This window comes from Lycium barbarum, chromosome 3 (assembly GCF_019175385.1).
Source record: "Lycium barbarum isolate Lr01 chromosome 3, ASM1917538v2, whole genome shotgun sequence".
In the NCBI taxonomy this organism is placed as follows: Eukaryota; Viridiplantae; Streptophyta; class Magnoliopsida; order Solanales; family Solanaceae; genus Lycium; species Lycium barbarum.
The window spans coordinates 122,875,342-122,881,108 of NC_083339.1; the positions used below are offsets into that span (position 1 = coordinate 122,875,342).

General features: G+C 36.4%; 1 long non-coding RNA gene across 1 annotated transcript; it reads left to right on the forward strand.

Moving 5' to 3' along the window:
* The first annotated feature begins 441 nt into the window (after positions 1 to 441).
* Positions 442 to 4,043, forward strand: LOC132632176 (uncharacterized). Its single transcript, XR_009579271.1, has 4 exons — positions 442 to 1,998; positions 2,220 to 2,310; positions 2,588 to 2,843; positions 3,433 to 4,043. It is a non-coding gene; the product is annotated as an uncharacterized LOC132632176 (long non-coding RNA).
* Positions 4,044 to 5,767: the final 1,724 nt, after the last annotated feature.

Sequence of the window (5,767 nt, forward strand, 5' to 3'; positions counted from 1 at the left end):
TTATTTTTAAATTTAATTCAATTTTTTCTTACTTTACATAATTCCTAAATTAAAGGGTGGGGGCATGGACACAGAGAAGAGAAAATATAAAGACAAAAAATTGAAATGTCCTCCCCAAATTTCCCCGCTCCCCCTAATTCTCCTTCCCGCTTTCTGCCAAATTCTATTTTTTGATTAAGAGCCCGTTTGGATTGGCTTACAGCTTAAAGCTGTTTGTAGCTTATAAGCTGAAAAAAATAAGTTGGGGTAGTACAACTTATTTTTTTTGGCTTATAAACTATTTTCAGCTTATAAGTTGCTTTAGATAAACTAAGTCAAATGGGTCTAATTATTTTTTTAAGCTTATTTTAAGCATAAAATGACTTTAAGCTGGCCAGCCAAACACTCAAAAAAGCTGAAAACAGCTTATAAGCCAACTTATAAGCCAATCCAAACGGGCTCTAAATCAGATTCCCTCTCCCTAAAATCCCAAATTTCTCTTCAGACCTACGGTTGTCTCCCTCTCCTTTCACCAGTGAACTGTTTTAAGGTTTAGTTTAATTCCTTCGCTTCTGGTATCTTTGGTAGGTATTACTTACTCTCTCGTGAATTATCCAACTGCAAAGTGCGAGAATCAGCAAGCAACCCCTATTTTGCAAATTGTAAGTTTCCGTGTCTTTTTCTCCCTCTCTTTGGTATTATTTGTAGTGTTCTATTTCTCTAAATTTCTGCCAATGAAATCAAATAATTAGATGTATCATATATGTAACCTACTAGCTTAATTTTTGAGAAATTGAGATTGATCAGAGGCAACAGAGTCACAGTGAAACTCTCACGACCTATTCAGACCTCAAGGCTTCCCTCTCAGTCTCCAATGCAGTGAAATTTCAATAAGTTTTTGGACGACCCTGTCAGTTTTCCCTTCATTTTTGCTACTTTGAATTGTAAGTTGTTTAATACACCTTCGTAATACGTGTTTAATACACAATCAAATTTATCTGTTACTACGAGAACTGTCAAGTTTCAACCCTTTTGGTTCTTTGGGTATTCGTCAAGTATTGCTGATTTTGTGGAGTTCAATTTACTTATTATTTCCTGGGTAAGAATCTTTTTTTTTTTTTTTTTGCTTCTACAGTTTCTTGAATGTGTGCATTTACACTTTATGTTAATTATTATTTCATTTTTCATTTTGTTTTTTCTGGTTCAGTTCATGCTTTTCCTTTGAATTCGTAGATGAGGAATCAAGTTACATTTTTAATTCAAGTGCTAGTAATTATTGGAAGTTATAGCAAAAAGCAGTAAGTCATATTCTTGTAATAATAATTGCTACTAATAGATAATGTAGGGGAATCCAAATAAATAAATAAATGATTATAAAAAGAAAGAGAACATGCTGCTGTTAGGAGGAATATATCCCAAGTTCTTGCCAGTTGCTGCAAATCATTTAACCAGTGTATTAACAGAGAAACAAAAGTTAAAAAATTAAAATCGGATAAGTAAATTAAATAGAAAAGAGGTAGTATTTGGTTACATATGAAAGTGAAGTTAGTCAGTTGAATTAGTTCTTGATTAAGATAGTCCAAAACAGAGTGTGGCCCGAGGACGTTTCCTTCATAAAATTGTCAAACTGGGTATTTTGTTTGTACAAACTGAAAAGCTAAAAATACTACCTTGAACATTGTGAAGCAGAGTGCAATTGTATTTATCTGTTATGCTAACCACGCCACCTTAGTTTATAATTTCACCCTAATATTGGAAGAAGAGATGGTAAACTTCCTCTCAAGTGGCATGTTAATGGTGAAAATATGGAACGTGTGAATATGAGATACTAAGAAGTATATTTTTATCACTTTATTGTTGCTTAATGTATCAAAAACTTCTATCATACATTTTGCAACCGAATTGTTAAATTTTTGTGCTTTGATGAATTTCTTTGTGGTGGTTCCTGATTTCTTCTATGGTGAACCTTTGGATCGCGAGAAACATGACATACGAACTTGGCTGAAAGATCATGGCATGGTTAGTTTCCTACCTCAGTTTACTTTTGTGTCAAATTTCTTAATTCGAAATAATATATAGGAGGGACTTGTGAATATGGATAGCAGTGCATCATATTCTTATAATTAGCTTAGTGAAAATGAAAATGTCGATGGATCAGTATTAGTAATGTCTCCTGGAAATAAAGAGAAGTATATTTTTCGGAGTATTAGACATTGAGTTGGTTCTTACATCTCTTTTAGGACAAGGGATATGAAGATGCTAAAGCTGTGGTTGAATCTTTGAAGAGTAAAGGTGTTTCTGCCATAGCGGCAGCAGGATTTTGCTGGGGAGGTGAAATAAACTTGTCCTTCTTTTCTTTCTCTTCTGACCTATGATACATTTTCTCGCTTCTATAGGTCTTTGGCTTTTCTTTAATTGAAAGGGAGATTCATTAACTCTTGCTTATTCAGGAATGGTAGTCTCTAAATTATATATCCTCCTTAATAAAATTATTTATCTGTCATTTTTATCCTTTTCTTCCTGCAACATGAGGTTTGTCATTCTATGACGTATTTTGGTTCTGCTTCCTTACTAAAATTTACTGGAATTTTCTCAACTCATGATACAGGAATTATGTTGTTCAATTCATAAAAGAGTTAAGGATACCCTATGTTGCTGCCATGTTGGTCTCTCAGTTTGAAGGGCATTATGTATACCTCTCAAAGCAAAAGTTTAGTTGTCATGTTATTGTAAAGTTCCTGGAGTGTTATGAAGGTAGCAGGTCAAGAATCATCAATGAGTTAATCTCAGAACCTCATTTTGATGAGTTGCTGCAAGATACGTTTGCTAACTATGTGATTCAGTCTGCAATTGACGTTACTAAGGTTAGTATATGAACTTGTTATCGTTCTGTATATCTAGATGCTTTAAACTTCTTATGTTGCCATATACTTAGGTACTTCAAGTTCTGATTTCCATCTACTCTTATGGAAAGTGACAACATTTGTGCCTCGGAAAAGAACCTGGAGATAAATTTCCGAAACTTTCACAATAGTTATATTCTGATATTTGGAACTGTCTAGTTTTTACAATATTTTGTGAATCAAATATTTTCTTTCTCCATAACTTTTGCCCTGTAAACGGTCGACTTGGTAAATATTTTTGTTTCCTCTCTACATTTTCCAAACATGTCTTGAACCAAGGCTAAATGTGACCATGTCTTTGGTTCAGCTCCAACATTATTGTTGGCCATTTTTTAGTTGATTAAAACTGTAAGCATGTTTGGGTTCTAATTATGTGAGAAAGGTTATATAAGTAGAGTAGTTTTTGTAAGTAAGCTTTGTGATGATATGATAAAAACTTTCACTTATATTAAACTTGTTAAGATTAGTTTTCGTTTGTAATTTAGAAATTACAAACACCATTTTTTACATTTTAGATAGTATTTTGAATTGATTTTTTTCTTTAAAATAGATGCAGATTCAATTGCAATCTAGAAAGTTCGTGGGGAAGCCAGCAGAAAGATTTTGAAAAATGTAGTCATCATGGAAAAAAAGATGATATTAGAGACCCAATTGGTAAAGGAAGGTTATGTTAGGATTTGAATCCCAAATCCGACTTTTGTAAGCAGGTTCTCAGGAAAGATTGGAGGGTCACAGCTGGACCACTTAAATACCAACCTCCTTAGACAGAACCTACTTACGCCGTGATGTAAGCGAAGAATAAATAGCACACACAGATTTATAGTGGTTCACCCTCAATGTGAGAGCTACGTCCACGTTGCTGCTGCAGATCTTATTAAAGAAGAAATGTTACAAGCGTTTACAACACTCAACCTCACAACCGCAATCCCAATTTCACTTAAGAATTTTTTTACTAAAAATTCTCTCAAAAGACTTCTCTTACTTAGGCCTTTCACTAAGAGTATTTCTCTTAGATTTTTTTTCTCTCTTTGGGATATGTTGTCTTCTTCAATTTTTGGTGTGTCTAGCAAATGAGAAAGCTTCCCTATTTATAAGGATGAGATGAACCTATTAATGTCATTAGTGACTTAAGTAAGCACTTGACAATTTGTCAAATACAAAGAATAGGCTTTCTTCCTCAAAACAAGGGAGATGTTTTCTTCCTTAAAATGAGGGAGGTGTTTTCTTCCTCAAAATAAGGGGATGAACCCAACAAATCTCCCACTTGAAGACTAATTTTAATTTATCTTCACACTTTGATCGATGCAACAACTCTTTCCTAGTTTCATACTTCGTGCAGGCCAACTGAAGCTGAGCATAGCTTCAGTTTGTCTATCGTCACTGCCTTTGTCAGCATGTCTGCTGGATTCTGACTCCCTGCGATCTTCTCAAGCACTAATATTCCATCTTCCAAAGCTGATCTAATGCAATGGTACCGGAGTTGTATGTGCTTCGTTCGAGCATGGTAGACCGGGTTCTTTGCCAAATGAATGGCACTTTGGCTATCACAATATAGCACACTTCCCTCGTGGTCCAGATTCAATTCTCGCAGAAAAGATTGTAGCCACATCATTTCCTTTGTGGCCTCCGTCACAGCAACGTACTTAGCCTCACAACTAGATAGAGCTACTATCTTTTGCAACTTGGAAACCCAAGAGATTGCAGTACCTCCGAAGGTGTAAACATACCCGGATGTGCTCTTTTTGCTATCAACATCACCACCGTTGTCAGCATCAGCATACCCTTGCAATCCTGTTTCTGATTTTCAGAAATACAGAGCTGAACTCGAGTTGCCTTTCAGATATCTGAATATCCACTTCACAGCCTCCCAGTGTTGCTTTCCCGAATTGCTCATAAATCGACTGACAACTTCCACTGCATGTGCAATGTCTGGCCTTGTACATATCATTGCATACATAAGACTACCGATTGCAGATGCATAAGGTATCTTGTCCATCTATTTCTTCTCATCCTCGGTTGTCGACGACTGATCCTTTGACAACCGAAAGTGTCCAGCCAAGGAAGTGCTGACTGGCTTGGTTCCATTGGGTTCTTTCTTTATTCGATAAACCCATTTGTTTTGCAATGCCCTCTTATCCTTTGGCAACTCGGCTAACTCCCATGTATGATTTGCTGATAGTGAATCCATCTCATCTTTCATTGCCAGTTCTCACTTTGTCGATTCATCGACTTGCATTGCTTCTTCATAACATTCCGGCTCCCCTCTATCAGTGAGTAGAATGTAGTTGAGGGACGGAGAGTACCTGTGAATCGGCTTTCTAATCCTGGATGATCTACGCAGTTCTGTGGTTGGCGTCTGTTTATTTGTTTCAGAATCAGCACTTTCATCAGCACCTTCTCGGATTGTTTGTTCCTCTGCCTCGGCTGTACCTGGCTACGACTCAGATGTCGGGAAGTCTCTCAAATCGACTATTTCCGATTCCTTGTCCTGACATTCTGAATTCTTTTGCAGCTTGTCTTTGTACAGTACCTCTTCGTTGAAGACAACATTCCTGCTTCGGATGATCTTCCGATTTTGTTCATCTTAAAATCGGTAACCAAGCTCGGTGTCACCATAGCCAATAAAGTAACAATTCTTTAATTTTGGATCAAGCTTGTTTCTAGCCGTGTCATCATTATGAACATATGATAAGCAGCCGAACACTTTCAGAAATGAAATATTTACCTTCTTGCCACTCTAGACTTCTTCTAGAATTCTGAAATCCAAGGAAACTGACGGTCCTCGGTTAATTAAGAAGGCTGCGGTATTGACTGCATCTGCCCAGAATGTCTTGGGTAGTCCAGAATGTATTCTCATACTCCGAGCACGCTCGTTCAACGTTCGG